The 19,167-nt window shown below is 39.1% G+C and overlaps 1 protein-coding gene across 2 annotated transcripts in view; it reads left to right on the top strand.

Annotated features, from left to right (window-relative positions):
• fryl.S (FRY like transcription coactivator S homeolog) overlaps nt 1-19,167 on the top strand; it is a 221,815-nt gene that overhangs the window by 33,512 nt on the left and 169,136 nt on the right. For both annotated transcript variants that reach the window (XM_041579467.1, XM_041579464.1), the window contains exon 3: nt 5,548-5,660. The gene's annotated coding sequence lies outside the window, so the exon portion shown is untranslated. The remainder of the gene's footprint in view (nt 1-5,547; nt 5,661-19,167) is intronic.

Genomic DNA, 19,167 nt, shown 5'->3' with positions numbered 1-19,167 from the left:
AATTACGGAAGGGCCATTTCCCAAAGACTTAATTTTATCCAAATAATCCAAATTTTTGAAAATGATTTCCTTTTTTTCTCTGTAATAATAAAATAGCCTTGTACTTGATCCCAACTAAGATATAATTAATCCTTATTGGAAGCCAAACCAGCCTATTGAGTTTACATGATTTTCTAGTAGATTAAGGTATAGAGATTCGAAGTCTGCAAAGATCCGTTCTCCGAAAAGCCCCATGTCCCAAGCATTTTGCAAAAAAGGTTCCATACCTGCACCTATTTTATCGTTGGTTCTATGGCTGATCCAGGAACAAGTCTAAATAATATCCATTGGATTGCAGATCATGTTCCTCCATCTTGCTTCTTGAATATAATGAGGAGGAATAAATGTTTCTGTCCCTCTAATTGAGCCGTTTGTGTGTCCGGTTGCAATTCTGTATCTGCCTTAAAGGGATACTGTCATGGGAAAAAAATATTTTTTCAAAATGAATCAGTTAATAGTGCTGCTCCAGCAGACTTCTGCACTAAAATCCATTTCCCAAAAGAGCAAACAGATTTTTTATATTCAATTTTGAAATCTGACATGGGGCTAGACATTTTGTCAATTTCCCAGCTGCCCCTGGTCATGTGACTTGTGCCTGCACTTTAGGAGAGAAATGCTTTAAGTTTGCTGTTTTTCCTTCTCAATGTAACTGAATGTGTCTCAGTGGGACATGGGTTTTTACTATTGAGTGTTGTTCTTAGATCTACCAGGCAGCTGTTATCTTGTGTTAGGGAACTGCTATCTGGTTACCTTCCCATTGTTCTTTTGTTTGGCTGCTGGGGGGGGGGTGGGGGTGATATCACTCCAACTTGCAGTACAGCAGTAAAGAGTGATTGAAGTTTATCAGAGCACAAGTCACATGACTTGGGGCAGCTGGGAAATTGACAATATGTCTAGCCCCATGTCAGATTTCAAAATTGAATATAAAAAAATCAGTTTGCTCTTTTGAGAAATGGATTTCAGTGCAGAATTCTGCTGGAGCAGCACTATTAACTGATTCATTTTGGAAATTTCTTTTTTCCCATGACAATATCCCTTTAAGTTCTCTGCATTACTTCTGTTGCAAGATAGAACCAGAACCAATCTGGGATCAGTTTGCCAAATGCTGTTAGTATGGGAAGGAGCAGAAAATTGGCATTTCTTTTACGTGCCACAATCATTTACTGTAAATAAGTGTAATCCTAAGGTTTGTAGCAATAGAAGCAGCTAATTGGGAGCTGTGGTGACTCGTTAGACAGGATGCACAAGGTGCTGAATCATCTTGTTTACCCCTGTGGTGCCAAAGTTTTGGAGATCTCACCGATTCTTGGGCCTTTAGGGCTCTTTGCCGCAAGCGATTCATTACTCTGAAAGAATGCTGTTAAAAGGGCAGAACATTACTAAAAGATGCTGCAGATTTCAGGCTAATTGTAATTTTTCCTCCATCGTGTTAAAGGGATACCATCGTCAAAAAATAAACCCTACAACAATAGCCATTGTTTAAAAAAGAGTGTAGCTTTTGGGAAATATTTACATTTCGGAGACTTTCTGGTCCCACTTGTGCTTGCTTAGGGAAGTGCCATGAAACCGTTACATTTCCTTTCTGTTTGTCACACTTTATGTCCCAGACTGTAGCTATCTCTATGCAGATCTGTAATCACAATGGTGACCATGTTCTGTCTTAACCAACTTGTAATTTTTAAGAAGCGAGTGTTTATTTAGGAAAACTGCCCAGCACTAATATTAGGTGCATAAAAAAATCCAGAAGTATTGACATAAGTGACATTTTGGGCATATAAACATTCCTTGAAAATCAAAATATTTTGCCATTGGTCAATTCCATAAACAAATTCCGAGACAATTTGCAATTGGTATTTATTTTGTAGTATTTTTAGTTTTTGTTATTTAGCTTTTTATTCAGTTTTTTCAGCAATCTAGTTGCTAGGGTCCAAATTACCCTAGCAACCATGCATTGATTTATATGCTTTCCTTCCTGCGATGCGGCTGATTAAAACGGAACGCAGGGGATCGCAGGTTTGAGTGCTTGTTAGTATTCACCCTCTTTAACAGCAGAGCTATCAAGTCTGTGTGTTCCAGCTTTTGGGAATTTCCCATCAACCTCTGGGGCATGCGGTTCCTGTGAATCTAAAGTTCCTGTTTTTAGAGACCATTATAGGTGGATTATGATTCCTTTTGTTCATCGTTCTTTAGCGACTTGCCGAGAAGTTGAATCTGCCCCCCCTGTTACCCAGCAGCTGGCACAAACAATATTCCTTTCATCGCATGCTGAGGAACCTGCTGCTATAAATGCTGAAAACAATGCAAATGTACTTGGCCCAAGGCTTGGGGAGCAGCACATTCATTTTTAAAGCCCTTCCAAAACACTGTGGTTTTGGTTTAGTTTGAAGTCCGGCATTTATTCACATATATAAGCAGCTGTGCCCATCACAGAACTGGTGTTTATGCGTCGTCAATCAGCGATGTCAAACCTGCAAAGCTCTTGATCTGCAACTCCCATCAGTCCCTATTGGCCTTCAGCTTACTGGAAATTATAGTACAGGTATGAGATCAGTTATCCAGAATGTTTGGAACCCCGGTTTTTCTGTAATTTTAATCTCCATAATTTAAATATACAAAACAAATCTTTTAAACATGAATTCAACCCAACAGGATTGTTTGGCCTCTAATAAGGATTAAGTATATCTTAGTTGGGATCAAGTGCAAGGTACGGTTTTATTATTACAGAGGAAAAATTAAAATCCTTAAAAAAAAAAAAAAAAGTGAATTATCTGATTAAAATGGTGTCTATGGGAGATCTACTACTTCCGGTAATTCAGAACTGTCTGGATAATGGGTTTCCGAATAACAGATCCCATACCTGTACACCACTATCGGGAGGCCAAAAGTTGGACAACTGTTCTTGTAAACAAGACATTGTATGAAGTAAAAGTGCACTTTTTCAGGCTGCAGCTGGCAGTCATGTGTCAGCACTGGTGCATTCGGGCAACTGCCATTTTGTTCTACTTGAGGCCAGAGGGGGATATCATGGGCATAGTTCCACTTGGCAAAAATACAATTAAAATGTCCCCTTGTGGTTTGTGGCCTAAGGCAGAGGGCCTGTCTTTTCCCATTTAATGATCCTGTACCGTACAAGTAGATTTTAGATTAAATTTCTTCTGAAGAAATAAAAGCTTATTGTGCATTTCTGCCCAATACGTATTGTTTGATTTATTACAGGCATTTCAAGAGATTTCTAGCCCATTTTTTGCTAATTTTTCTGCCTCGTGTGCCGTTGCCCTGACTGGAGGTCTGGAATACAAATTCTCCCCATTCTGTGCTGTTGGAACGGATACGGCTTCTCTGTATAATCATTTTCTCCTCCATTGCACACTGCCTTGTTAGGCCTGAGAGCAGCAAAGCATTTGCCTTGTATGGAAATCATTTCAGGCTCTGCTTCATAGCATCCCAGGGTGAAATCCACAGTCATTTCCATACAGCCACAAAATCTGCTCCTATACAAGAGCCCGTCGGATACCACGCCAATCTTTAATTATATGCATTACACGGTGGAGAAAATAAAGAAATGCGTTTTTAACATATTTATTATCCCTCCCTTTTAGATGGACCAAGGCTATAAAATAGATGCCATATAAACTTACATTTCCTCTAGCTAACAGTAAAAATATAAAGATAAAAATATATCATATAGAATAATATAGCAAATGCACATCTATTTCTAAAGAGGATTAACTCGTGTCTTGTTTTCCTCTTCGTGGTCTTATATACACTGCTAGACACTAGTGGTGATGCTTGCATGGATATAACTAATTAACAGCTAATGAAATGGGCACCTTTTAGATTTTTTGTATCACCCTACGCATCACCTTGTAAGAAACCTTCAGTATTCAATGCCCCATTGAAAGAAAACCATAGTTAAACTGGAAATGTACCCTGTTTATGAGATGAGAATGATCTCCTTTTTCTGGTACCTGTTTCCTAATATACTTTTTATATTTTTATTTCTTACAAAGATTGTGAGCTGCCATGCGGCTAGGGTTGCCAACTTTTCTGGAAAAAAATACCGGCCTTCCTATGTATTTATCTTTTTTCCCTATTAATAACATTGGGATCAGCCATCATTTTTACCAGCCAGGCCGGTAAAATACCGGCCAGGTGGCCACCCTACATGCGGCTAACTCTTTATGTGCCAGTCTCTTCGACTGAGGTTTAATTGCTCTGTCGCTTAATGTGTGTTCAGTCAGACTGAGGGAAATTAGGGGAACTTGTACTAATAAACAATGAGATACTAATAATAAACAATGATAATAAACAACGAGATCTAGGATTTCCAGTCCCCCCACAATGTTATGAATGATAATACAGTGACCTCTAGTGGACAGACCAGGAAAAAAGTAATGCGTTACAGAAGAAATAATTCCTAGATAATGTATTTTCACGTTTCACTAAAATAAATTTTGCAGAAACTGTTTTTTATGATATATGGTGGGATTGTTGCTGTTTCTCTGTAAGGAAATGGGAAAGGTGTAGGGTTATATGAGTGCAAAATACAGCACACTTCTATGTTCTTATGCTAAATTGAGGCCAAATGTAATATCTTTTAATAAATGGCTTACAATCCAGGCTGTTTTATTCCAGCAAATATTATATTGGGGGTAAAAGAATTTTGCCAGGGTTCCCCTAAGGCACCTTCTGTTTATACCCATATGCATGTGGTTGCACAAATTATGCCAATCTTCCTGGGTTGGTATTTTGTAGGCTGGGCTTGTTATAGAACTGGAGCTTTGTTTTAAAGCACAAATACAAACTTCCTTTTTAAAGGCAACCCTCCCGCTTTCCATTGAATGTTTCCTCTGTCACAAAAAGTCTTGACATTACACTAATATTTAAAAATACAGGTAAATGGAGGGCACACCTAATTCAAACAAAAAAGGAGCAAATATGCAGTGAGAGGTGCAACATAACCCATAAGTCGCCCCTACCGAGCAACTAAATACAACATATACAAAAAAATAGGTCTGCACACTCAAATAGGAATCGTTAGACTCAGGTGGTACCCTTGACAAAGGCTATTTGCCGAAAACGTTGGGGCTATTCTCATTTTACAGGTGTATCCGCTACTTGTAGTTTCTTGTCTGCCTTTTCTGTACCTAAGGGTGGTATGTATATCATTATCATGTGAAATATTCTTTGTTCTTGTAAACATTATGTTTCTGTTTGGCTGTTCTTTTTAACTAGTAAAACATATTTCAATCTTACCACCTGAGTCTAACGATTCCTATTTGAGTGTGCAGACCTATTTTTTTGTATATGTTGTATTACACTAATATTTCTCAGGATTTGGGATAGTTGCACTCACTGGCAAATTACCAGCAGCCTTTCTGATGTAAAGCTACATCCCAGAATCCCTGCATACAAGCTATGCACCCCATATACAATATTCTGCCTATACAGTAGCGATATGTATATGCATTTTATCCTTAATCTTACATTTCTCTTTTCTCTTTCTAGGCCCAAAGCAACTCTGCAAATGACTTGGATTCCTACCACTCTGGAGAAGTTCTGTAGGGTTCTCAGCCTGAAAGCAGAAAGCAAGAACAGGGAATAGGCTGACCAGTTAAAAGGTAGAGTTCTGTTTGGCTTTCTGTTAGGTTGGGGGTGTCTGTTGTAACTGCAGCTCCCAGCAGCTTTCCTTAATATACTGAATATAATTTAACAATTGTTAAACAATTGAGCACTGTCACCTTTATGTCATTAAGACTAATAGTGAAACATAAGGAATGTATACTGAGAAAGTCTGCAGATGGGCAGTTACCCTTTTTACCGTGCATATAGTGGGCTTCAGCTTGTTGTTCTTATTAGAATATTTGTGCCCTGAAGGTTTATTATCCTGCATTGCAAGTTATTTTAGTACCATATTGGCACTATAGTCAGTTAAAAGACACAAAAGCAAAGAGGAACGAGGGGACTTCATGGCTTGGCCTGACCTGCTTCTAACTTTAAACCATTATACAGGCATGTGATCCCTTATTCCAAAAATCCAAGGGAAGTTAAAGGGATCCTGTCATCGCAAAACATGTTTTTTTCAAAATGCATCAGTTAATAGTGCTACTCCAGCAGACTTCTGCACTGAAATCCATTTCTCAAAAGAGCAAACAGATTTTTTTATATTCAATTTTGAAATCTGACATGGGGCTAGACATTTTGTCTTTCAGGCTGCTGTTTTTCCTTCTCAATGTAACTGAATGTGTCTCAGTGGGACATGGGTTTGTACTATTGAGTGTTGTTCTTACATCTACCAGGCAGCTGTTATCTTGTGTTAGGGAGCTGTTATCTTCCCATTGTTCTTTTGTTTGGCTGCTGGGGGGGAAAAGGGAGGGGGTGATATCACTCCAACTTGCAGTAAAGAGTGATTGAAGTTTATCAGAGCACAAGTCACATGACTTGAGGCAGCTGGGAAATTGACAATATGTCTAGCCCCATGTCAGATTTCAAAATTGAATATAAAAAAATCTGTTTGCTCTTTTGAGAAATGGATTTCAGCGCAAAATTCTGCTGGAGCAGCACTATTAACTGATTCATTTTGAAAAAAATGTTTTTTCCCATGACAGGATCCCTTTAAGATTACTGGGGAGTGCCAAATCTTAAAAATATAAGTAGGCTGCAGCTCACCGTTAGAAGTGCTTAAAGGAATAGTAACACCAAAAAATCACAGTGTTTTAAAGCAATTAATAGAATGTATTGTTTCCCTGCATTGGTGTGTTTACTTTAGAAAGACTACTATAGTTTATATAAACTCAGTACTGTGTAGCCATGGGGGCAGCCATTGAAGACTCCGGTTACATAGCAGATAACAGATGCACGGTGTAGAATACAATTGTATTCTATTACAGAGCTTATCTGTTATCTGCTGTGTATCCTGTGCCTTTTCTCTTTTTTCGGCTTAAATGGCTGCCCCCGTGGCTACACAGCAGTCCATTTGTATAAACGACAGTAGTCTTTCTAAAGCAAACACACACCTTTTAACAGGGCAGGACAACAGTACTTTACATTTTAATTACTTTAAAACACTTGAATTTTTTGATGTTACAGTTCCTTTAATGTTGGTTGTCCTGCGGTGTATCCGGTGTCAATCCCCCAATAGAGTCAATCACAAGAAAATTCAGAAGAACGTACAGGACAAATCCACAGCAGTAGTCTTAGACTGCAATTAATTTTATTGGGAACGTGAAGAACACAACTTGTTTCGGGCTAGGCCCATTATCAAGTTGTGTTGTTTTCTTCACGTTCCCAATAAAATTAATTGCAGTCTAAGACTACTGCTGTGGATTTGTCCTGCACTTTGAATTTTCTTTTGAGTGCCAAATCTTAGACACTGCACATTAATTATAATTACTTAAAGTATACTCCATGCCTGTGTTCACTGGCCCAGAGTATTTCTGTTGGAACACCACAGAGCAATTTTCTTCTGCAACTTCGGTCTCAGGCCAGTGAGGATGCTCAGTAGTGTATAAAGCTGCCTTTTTGCTTTTAATTTCACATTTCCATTGTATTGTGGATGCGCACCCAGACTGGAACAAAGAGAAGAAGCCAAAATAGATGTAGGCACCTACAGAAGTACAGAAAGAAATTGCCAGTGCTTGGTCTAACCCACGCTGTGGTGTTGACCAGCTGCTAGAAGCAATCTTGGGCCAGTGCTCAGTCTAACCCACAATCTGGAGTTGACCTGCTGCTATAAATGATAAAAAGCCAATATTTGTACACAAAGACAGAAAAATTGCCAGCGCACGGTTGCCTTTAAAAATAATTATTACAAAAAATTAAGTGTTCGGACCACACTTTGGCCAAAATATGCCATTGACCAGCTGCTAGTGCCAGCTCTCAGTCTGACCCACAATCTAGAGGGACTTGATATTAAATGCACTTTTTTTTTTCTTTTGCTGGGGGACTTGATTTTAAATATATACCATACCTAGTATAGGACTAGTGTACGATTGACATGGCATGTGAGCTTACATATTTTGGCTAAAGTGTGGTTCTAAGCCGCATGAATCCATATTGGTGGCAAAACAATCCTATTGAGTTTATTAAACGTTTAAATGATTTTTAGTAGCCTTTAGGTATTGTGATGCAAATTAAGTGGAGTTTATCCCGAACCCTCCAGTTCCAGAGTATTTCTGAGTTTTCTGGATAATAAATCCATATTAGTAGTAGATCCATATTAGTATTCGATTCATGAATCTAAAAGCCAGTGAAATCACATAATTCTTTGTATTAGGCCATTATTTTTATACAAGTCATTTACTGATCTTCAGTTTAGTGCGTCTGGCTTCTCCGATAATCTTTCCATAAGGAGCCCAGGGAACTTTCCAGTCTGTTCTTTTTGCAACTCTGCCAATAGGAATGAATGACTTTGAATATCCTAGAAAGTGCCGATCATGGAACAGTTACAAACATATGTGTAAGTGTTTCCAAGTGTTCCCAATCTTTTCTTACACAAGTTCAGAGGAAGTACTCAGAACATGACATGCTACTCATATTTTGGCTGTTTTTGGGTCTAGAGAACAGATAGAAAAGAACAAATACTGCTTTCTGCTAAAATTACTTTATTATAAACTTGGGTAGTCCACATTTACAATAACTTTTAATATGTTATAGATTGTCCTGTGCTTAAAATGTTTTTTTTTTTTTTTTTTTTTTTTTTTTTTACAGTTTTTGAAATTTTGAAATTTGCTGCAATTTTTTGTTATACAGGTATGGGATCTGTATCTGGAACCCGTTATCCAGCAAGCTCTGAATTACAGAAAGGCAGTCTCCCATTAACTCCATTTTATTTTTTTTATCCAAATAATCCAAATTTTCATAAATGGTTTCCATTGCAATAATAAAACAGTGCCTTGTACTTGATCCAAACTAAGATATCATTTAATTCTCATTTGAATTAAAACCAGCCTATTAGGTTTATTGTTTACATAATTTTCTAGTAGACTTAAGGTATGAAGATCCAAATTATGGAAAGATCCCTTATCCGGAAAACCAGATAACTGTTGCCATATCCATTTCTGAAACACTTGAAGCTGAAATCCTGGATAAATGTACAAGCTAACCACTGTCCACGTTGGGTCCGGGTGCTCATGCCCCAGACCTTCAGCAGAGGGGAGTCAATCATAGAAAATTGTTGTTGTTGTAGGCAGGCACCAATCCAGAACATCCAAAAGTAGAACCCAGGTTCCATACCTGTAGTTACTTTTTAGGACTGGTCTTCATATTCATGCCCACTCCTGTTCATGTTCCAGTCTTGTTGATAGGGAACCTTGCCCTTTAAATGTTCTGTTGGACAAGCTGCATGCTATGTGACAGGGTGTTGGATACAACTGAGAGAAGAGCCCTGTTAGAATAAGGTGCTGACTATGCTTTGCACTAGGGATGCACCAAATCCACTATTTTGGATTTGCCCGAACCCTCGAATCCTTTGCGAAAGAATTGCCCGAATTCCGAATCCTAATTTGCATATGCAAACATTTTTTACTTTCTTGTTTTGTGACAAAAAGTCACACAATTTCTCTTCCCGCCCATAATTTGCATATGCAAATTCGGAGTCTGATTCGGTTGAATCCGAATCCTGCTCAAAAAGGAGGAATCCTGGCTGAATCCCGAACTGAATCCTGGATTCTGTGCATCCCTACTTTGCACACTTCATTTCTTTTCTCTCCACATTGTTCATGTTGTACCACTTGGTCCTTTTGGCTGGGAGTCGCAGAACAGCTGCAGGGCCACAGGTTGGACTCCAAAGAACTAAGAGGCTAGGAATTTCAGATGGCAACATTTTTTAGTAAAAAATCAGAGCAGTATTGGGTGAAACTCTGCTTTAAAGTACCACCAAATCACTATTTTGGATTCGGCCGAACCCCCAAATCCTTTTGTGAAAGATTCGTCTGAATATCGAACCGAATCCTCATATGCAAATTAGGGGTGGGAAGGGGAAAACATTCACGTGATTTCCCTCTCCACCCCTAATTTGCATATGCAAATTAGGATTTGGTTTGGCCAGGCAGAAGGATTAGACTGAATCCGAATCCTGCTGAAAAAGGCAGAATCCTGGATTCGGTGCATCCCTACTTTAAAGAGATACTGATAACCGGAAATGAAACCTTATTTTTAACATGTTATAACATTGTCTTTGCATTCTCTTTATAATTTAACCAAAAAATATTTGCTTGATGCTCTATGAGGGGCTGACAATCAATCACCAGTTATCATTAGAAACTCTGACATGTTGACAAAACAGTCCGGTTTTGGAAAATCAAGTAACATTTGCAAAAGCAGACTTATTGGCGAAAAATGACCAACGAGTCCTATAGGTCATATATAAATATGGCCCTTAATGTACATTTATATTTTGAAGAGTAGTATTTTTAGTGTATGTATCATTTTAAAGTGAGAGACACCTATGACTAAGGGCCGGAGGGTACGAAACGTAAGGTGGACCGTGTGGGGTCAGTATGTATCTAATTTTTTAATGCAATCTTAAATAAACATTTTGTTTTTACCTATGAAAAGCCTGGGGACATATATCTTTGGATATAACCTTATCACTTTAAAGTGATACTGACACAAAAAACTACTTTTTAAAATATGAATGTACATTAAAAGTTACCTATAGGTCATTTTTGCTGAGAGGATTGTTTTTGTGAGTTATTGTTAGTTGAAGTTTCTAAACCTGACTGTTTTGCCAACCTGACTGTCCCATCTCAGTTTGTCCGTTAAAGTTTACTTTGTAACAGTGGACTTACTGTGTTTCCCATTGTTGGGACAGAACTAAATAGCATGGCCATAATAGGCACAAATTACTCTTTAGGGCAGAGACACACGCTCGGATTCTGGGACATTAGTTGCCCAGCAACAAACTTCCTCTTCTTTTGGGCAACTAATCTCCCCGAACTGCCACCCGCTGGCTAGAATGCAAATCGCCAGCGGCAGGCCCGGATTTGTCGACAGGCCACCAAGGCCCGGACCTAGGGCACCGATCCCCATTGCTTAGGTCCTGATGATGGCAATCAGTGTGCTTTGTTTTCCCGCAGTCGTCTAAAGTTGCCTCACAAGGAAATTTTGGGCGACTTCGGAAAATTAAGCACTCGGAGTGCCACCCAGCCAGCGATTTAGATTCTAGCCAGCAGTAGGCAGTTCGGGGAGATAAGTTGCCCCGAAGAAGAGGCAATTTATTGGCGGGCAACTAAATCTCCCGAATCTGAGCGTGTATCTCTGCCCCTAAAGAGAGTTTCTTGCATGCTTGTGCTGTTTCGTTTGGTGGTGATTGTTTTGTTTTCATCCTAACAGGTTATGAGTGCATATAGCAGGATTATAGGCAATGCTAGCATAATTTGCATCAGTAAATATGCAGATTTACTAGAAGAGAAAAATCCAACTTTTATAGATGCATCAGCCCTTTCTTCCTGCAGAGCATTTAGTTGGTTCAGCTCTGGTAAAACTGAATGGGCAGGCTCATCAAAACATGCAGACAAAAGCTGCTGAAATGGACACTGATCCGCTGAAGCTATAAAAATCTCTGCTCAGCTGACGTCAGTGATAAGAACTGATTATGCTTGCAGCAGAAAGGTGTGCAGTTTGGATGACGAACGGAGGGCGGAGAAAAAGTGTGAATTAAATATAGAACTGAGAAAATTGTCCTGATGGGTCTAAGAATTTTAACCACAAGACTGAAGGCCCCGATTCCACAGTTCTCTAGTTACAGAATGCCATGGAACGTGCCCTCCCCAATTGTGGGTGCCATCTGTTACTCTGATCTGGATTTTATAGGAATTAAAGGCATAAAGCTGTCCTTGTGTAAATTTGTTGTTTGGAGCCAAACTGATGTTCTGTTACACAGTATGTCGCTTGAAAGTAATTTGGCAAACCTATAAAAATCCAACCACCAGCCTGGTTTAATATCCTGTTGACCTGTTATCAACCCTACATATTCAATATCTGTTTTCTGCCTTGCACACACCATCTCCAGTTTATCACCAAGCTTTCTATTTTATGTATTGCTTGGCCACTGGAGGGCACTCTGTGCTCAAGCTTTTGGGCGATTTATTTATTTATTTTTATATATATATATATATATATAGAGATAGATATATATAGAGATATATATATAGAGATAGATATATATAGAGATATATATATATATAGAGATATATATATATGATATATATATATATAGAGATATATATATATATAGAGATATATATATATATAGAGATATATATATATATATAGAGATATATATATATAAGATATATATATATATATATATATATATATATATATATATATATATAGAGATATATATATATATAGAGATATATATATATATAGAGATATATATATATATAGAGATATATATATATATAGAGATATATATATATATAGAGATATATATATATATAGAGATAGATAGATATATAATCCTCAAGAAGGAGCACTCACCGGTCTTACGGCTTATCAAAACATTTAATATGATTTGGGCACAAAAAAGTTTTTTGTGCCCATATCATATTAAATTTTTGATAAGCCGTAAAACCTGTGAGTGCTCCTTCTTGAGGATAACATATGCAACAATTTAAGGATTGCACCCAGGCAATCGTTACACATTTTTTCATGAGTGCCGGTATTCCAATAGTATATATAAAGTAATGGGATCTGTTAACCTGGAAACCAGTTATCCAGAAAGTTCTGATAGACCATCTTCAATAGACTCCATTTTAATCATTTAATCCAAAATTGTAAAAATGATTTCCCTTTTCTCTGTAATAATAAAACATTACCTTGTACTTAATCCAAACTAAGATATAATTAATTCGCATTGGAAGCAAAACCAGCTTTTTGGGTTTATTTAATGTTTACATGATTTTCTAGTAGTATTAAGGTACGAAGATCCAAATTACGGAAAGACCCGTTATCCGGAAAACCCCAGGTCTCGAGCATTCTGGATAATGGATCCCATACCTGTATAAATATACAGACACGGGGTGGCACATTTATCAAGGATCGAATTTCAAATTCATGCGAGTTTTTTTTTTTTTAAATTTCCCCTAAACTCGCATGTATTACTAAAATCTATTAATTCAAACTCTGTTGAATTTTACCGATCAGAAAACTTTGAATTTGATTTGAATGATAAAAACTCGATTGGAATGATAAAAACTCGATTGGAATGATAAAAACTCGATTGGAATGATAAAAACTCGATTGGAATGATAAAAACTCGATTGGAATGATAAAAACTCATTTGAATTATAAAAACTCGATTAGAATGATAAAAACTCGATTTAAATTATAAAAACCGGATTCTCCGAAAAAAACCTCAAATTTCAGGAAGGCTACAACCATCTACATTGGGATTTGAATGGGAGAGATTCAGGGATCAATTTACAACCATTGATCCCTGAATCTCTCCCATTAACTTTTACAGTAATTTGGCAGGTTTTAGGTGGCGAATTCGAGTTCTTAAAGGGCCAGAGTATGATAAATCTCGACATGCTAATTTAAACTCAAATCGAGTTTGCATAATTCACAATTTGAATTAAAAAAATAAATAAAATTTGAATTTTCACTTTGACCCTTAAAAAATTTGCCGCATAGGGTTAAAGAATTTACCAGTAAGGCTTACTGAATATTTATAGGAAAACCGCGAATGTACACGGCTTATAAATAATGTATATTGTCCCTTTAATTAGCTACAACCAGTCTTTGTTAGCGAGGCAGACCACTTAGACTTAGACAATACACAAGTAAATCATATCGGAGGAAGTCTTAATTATGTTTTTGGGTCATTTTTCTTTGACCTACTGTTATTTCTGAGGCTGCTGACATTTCTAAAGCACCTGTCCTAATAAACACATTATTATGAAGACCGCGCTAGTGACCCCTGCAGGTAGGAAACACTGCAGCCCTTTAGAATGAACAGAATGTTGAAATAAAAGATACCCAAGAAAAAAAAGGGCATTGTTGTCTGGAAGTAAAGCTTATTAATTATTTGTACTCGTAAGCGGATGAGTTGATTGATATGACACCAGAGAAATGTTATTATTACATTGTAGGTAGACAGGCATGTGTACAGTTCATACTACACCTGAATCCAAGGAATCTTCTCACTACTGTATATTATAGGAGACGACACGAGACTTGTGTAATGAGTCTTATCTAAGTGTTGCATTCTCAGCCAGTGATTCTGAGCACTGTTTAAAGAAGAGTCACCTGTGTACAATGCCTTCTCAATTAGGGAGCAGAGGTTTCTCTTTTTTACATGTAGAACAGCTGCTTTTATCCAAACCATATTCATGTCTGTAGCACTTGTGTGCCTATGGCAGTCTGGTCTCATTTGTCACTAGACAGGTTTAACATCTGTTCCTCGGCTTCAGGACAAAGTAAAGAGCCGGATAAACTGACTAGGATGCTGGTCTTGAATTCAAAGGGGATGGAAACCCACGAATAAACCTTTGGGTAATGAAAGATGTAATTGTAAGCAGCTTTCCAATATACATTCATGACACATTTTCAGTGGTTACAAAGTTATTTTGCAAATGTAACTGCAGTGTAGAGTCCTGCGCGGAACCAATTTCTAAGACCCCGAACCCGCAGCTCGCGACCCGAACCGCAACCCGCATATTTACCCACTTTGATCCGCTACCCGACCCAGACCCGCAACTGCCTTATCCGCAACCCACTGACCACCATCAAACAGGAAGTGATGGTGGTACAAACCGGAAATAACGTCATCAAAAGTGGGCGGGGACAGAACCAAGTTCTGTAAAACTTTAAAAGGAGTAAAATATAGACAATAGTACATAAGAAATTTAGATGAGACCCGTGGCTATACCCGCACGAAGTATATCCTCTGTGGAATATGTCTGCACCCTATAAATCAATTCAGGGGTGAGTGGGTGGACAGGGCCCGTGCAGTCTCTGTGCTTTCCCCTAAAATTGCTCTCATAATTTGAGTTAGCGCCCAGAAGTAGTTGCATTGTAGGCCATGGGTGCACTCTGCAGGGCAGGGGTCCCCAACCGCCAGGCTGCAGACATGCTTGAACTGGGCCTCTGAGCCAAGTCCGAATTTGACGTGGCGAGCCTGAATTTGACGCAGCTCGCAAAAAAGTTGACACATCGCGTCCAAATTTGCCGTGGCACATGGGAAATCTGAACGCTGTGCGCAGTTGACACCCCTCCCCCCGGTCCTGGATAAAAATTTGGGCTTTACTCCGGTCCCTGGGACAAAAAAGCTTGGGGACTGCTGCTGTAGGGTATATAATTTAGCACTAACCTATATTTTAGTTTGTCTGGTATGTTTACTACATTGACGTGTTTGACGTATGAATGTCAAGTCTGGGGAAAAGGCAACATTATATATTCATCAATGTGAGCAATGCATTTGGGTAATGAATCTGGGACAGGTGGTTGTGTTTACAAGGGAAAAGTGCAAATTAACTTGATCTGCTGCATTTTTGCTAAATGGCTGATTTATTTATCCAGAAAAAAACTGACAGGATAGGGATTGGCTGTATCTCTCATCTGAATATCATGGAATAATGTAGGTAGGAGTGAGTGGGGAAGGCATTTTTCTGCCTTTAGTGCTGAGGTGTCTTCTTGGGTTGCAGTTATGAGTGACAGACCAGAATGATGTTCAGATTTTCTCTGCGTGTAGAAGTGGTGCAAATGGTTATTTTCAAGGCTGCGTGTACATTTGATAGACTGGTAATAGTGTCCACAGGTGTAACTGGTAAGCACATTCTTGGGCCTGTGTTACTTAATTGTGTTTAATATGACAATTATAAAGAGGTCCACAATATGCTGCAATAGTCTACTTAGGCTCTGTTGGTAGAACCCCCTGATCCCTGAGGACAATTCTATAGTATGAATTGCTGAGTTTAGGTGAGAAGCAGTTCTATGCGTCTCACTTGGGTTCAGTTGGTCTGTGAGGTGCCTTGGATACAGGCATAATAGGAAATAATGGTCTCTATTAATTACATTCTTATGCTGCGGAAGGCATTAAATAGACACTGCATTGAAAAGTGTGTGAAAATGCCTGTTTGTAAGAGTCCTTGGTTCCATATATGTAAATGCAGTTAAGTAATAGCAACTAGGGATGTCGCGGACTGTTCGCCCGCGAACTAATTCGCGCGAACATCGACCGTTCGCGTCCGCCGAATGTTCGTGAACGTCGCGCGACGTTCGCCAATTTGGGTTCGCCTTAGCTGGCGCTTATTTTTGCCCTCTCACCCCAGAGCAGCAGATACATGGCAGCCAATCAGGAAGCTCTCCCTCCTGGACCACCCCCACACCCCCTGGACCACTCCCCTTCCATATATAAACTGAAGCCCTGCAGCGTTTTTTCATTCTGCCTGTGTGTGCTTGGAAGAGCTAGTGTAGGGAGAGAGCTGTTAGTGATTTGAGGGACAGTTGATAGTAACTTTGCTGGCTAGTAATCTACTTGATACTGCTCTGTATTGTAGGGACAGAACTCTGCAGGGATTTGAGGGACAGTGAGTTTAGGTTAGTTAGCTTTGCTGACTAGTAATCTACCTTCTACTGCAGTGCTCTGTATGTAGCTGCTGTGGGCACTGCTTCTGATCTCATCTGCTGACTGCTGTAATAACCCAATAGTCCTTGTAAGGACTGCTTTTATTTTCTTTTTTGTTTTTTTTTACTTTGCTACTGTAAGAGCCCAGTGCTATTAGTCTAGCTGTGTTGGGGAGTGGGACTGGTGTGCTGCTCCTCCTAGTAGTTCACCACTACCAGCACCAACCAGAGTCAAAATTGTTACAAAGTATCTTATTTGCACCTGTTAGCTGTTCTGAGCTCTCTGCCAAAAGCTAATTAAGTTAGAAACTGTTTTTTTTTTCTGGCTGTTCAGTTCAGAGAAAAGAGGGACTGGTGTGCTGCTCCTCCTAGTAGTTCACCACTACCAGCACCAACCAGAGTCAAAATTGTTACAAAGTATCTTATTTGCACCTGTTAGCTGTTCTGAGCTCTCTGCCAAAAGCTAATTAAGTTAGAAACTGTTTTTTTTCTGGCTGTTCAGTTCAGAGAAAAGAGGGACTTTCCAGTACAAAAGAGGGACAGGGGGTTGAGTGGTCAAAAGAGGGACAGTTGGGAGGTATGCAAGTGCCACCTAGCTGTGTGAGCTTTTTCACATTCTGTCTAAATAACAATAATAATTCCGTGTCCGTAAACATCACCTGAGTGATGTTTTTACAGCAGCAATAATATATTCTGTACCCACTACTGTATACGTTGCCCTTGCAGGCATTGTTTGCCCAGTCTTTAACCAAGTGCCACCTAGCTGTGTGAGCTTTTTCACATTCCGTGTCCAGAAACATCACCTGAGTGACGTAGTGTGATTTCTGCCCTTTACAGCACAAAACGCAGCGCTGTGTCAACAATGTATTTTTCAGATACATTTTTGCCCTTGATCCTCCTCTGGCATGCCACTGTCCAGGTCGTTGCACCCTTTAAACAACTTTAAAATCATTTTTCTGGCCAGAAATGTCTTTTCTAGCTTTTAAAATTCGCCTTCCCATTGAAGTCTATGGGGTTCGCGACGTTCGCGAACCGTTCGCATTTTTGACGCAAGTTCACGAATATGTTCGCGAACATTTTTTCCGCCGTTCGCTACATCCCTAATAGCAACACTTTCATGATATTTCTCTTGGCCTTTAATCTGCATATTTTAGCAAGCGACCACAGTTCTTACACAATCAGATAATGTGAAAAATGTGCTAAGTAAAACATAGGGGAAATGCTTACATTAATAGCTCGGTTAACTTTGCCTTAACTTAATGGGTAAGCGGTATTAGTCATGTGTTTAGCACTTGAAAACAACATCTTAATATCAGGTAAAGTTGATCTAACGTATTAGGAATGTGACACAGCACTGGGCTTGTATTAATTGCTTTCACGCTCTTGGCCCGTCTGTTCTCAGGCTTGTAATACCGCTCAGCAAAGCATGAGGGCCTATCAGTAACATTTAAACTGTCGCATGGATTGTCTTCCAGTTATGTTTTAGCTCTACAGTTAGGCCCATAAATCTTTGGACAGAGAAAACTTTTTTCTCATTTTTGTTCTGTACATTACCACAATGACTTTTAAATGATACAACTCAGACTTTCAGCTTTAATTCAGTGGGTTGAACAAAAAGATTGCATAAAAATGTTAGGAACTAAAGCCTTTTCTTAACACAATCACTTAATTTCAGGGGCTCAAAAGTAATTGGACAAATTAAAAAACTGATAAATGTTCATTTCTAATACTTGGTTGAAAACCTTTTGCTGGCAATGACAGCCTGAAGTCTTGAACTCATGGACATCACCAGATTCTGGGTTTCCTCCTTTTTAATGCTCTGCCAGGTCTTTATTGCAGCGGCTTTCAGTTGTTGTTTGTTTGTGGCCTTTCTGTCCAAAGTTTAGTCTTTAACAAGTGAAATGCTGCTCAATTGGGTTCAGTTCAGGTGACTGACTTGGCCATTCAAGAATATTCCGCTTCGTTGCTTTAATAAACTCCTGGGTTGCTTTGGCTGTATGTTTTGGGTCATTGTCCATCTGTCCAAACATGCTGGGAGTTTTAATGCAGTGGCATATGGACCCCAGGAAGGACTGTAGCCAGGCCTGGACTGGGAGTCAATATAGGCCCTGCCATTTTAAGTACACAGAGGCCCAAACAGCCCCCTACCAGCCCAAAAAGCCCCCTACCAGCCCACTATATGGTAACTTTCTATGGAACCATACAGCAGCCCCTCTGGCATTTGCCAGAAACCACAGATTGCCAGTCCGGGCCTGACTGTAGATCTATCCTTGCTATCAATCAGGTGGTGCACTGGCCATAACCAAACCAGTGTGCCCACCACAGTGTGATTGCTATAGAATATACCAAATGACTTATTCTGAGTAATATGAAGATAGTTAAAAGGGTCCAGTAGTGTGACAACAGAACATATTGAGGCATAGTTCTGCTCACTTAATATGTTGCATGTAAATATAAGTAAGTGTTTACAGGGCCACCATTATAATTTACGTGGCACCATACGACAAAATTGTCATACCCCAAGCCCAACCCCAGATCCTGCCCACTCCACAG

This window comes from Xenopus laevis, chromosome 1S (assembly GCF_017654675.1).
Source record: "Xenopus laevis strain J_2021 chromosome 1S, Xenopus_laevis_v10.1, whole genome shotgun sequence".
NCBI classification, from domain to species: Eukaryota; Metazoa; Chordata; class Amphibia; order Anura; family Pipidae; genus Xenopus; species Xenopus laevis.
The sequence above is the reverse complement of the archived record's forward strand: the minus strand, read 5'-3'. Positions and strand labels throughout refer to the sequence as shown.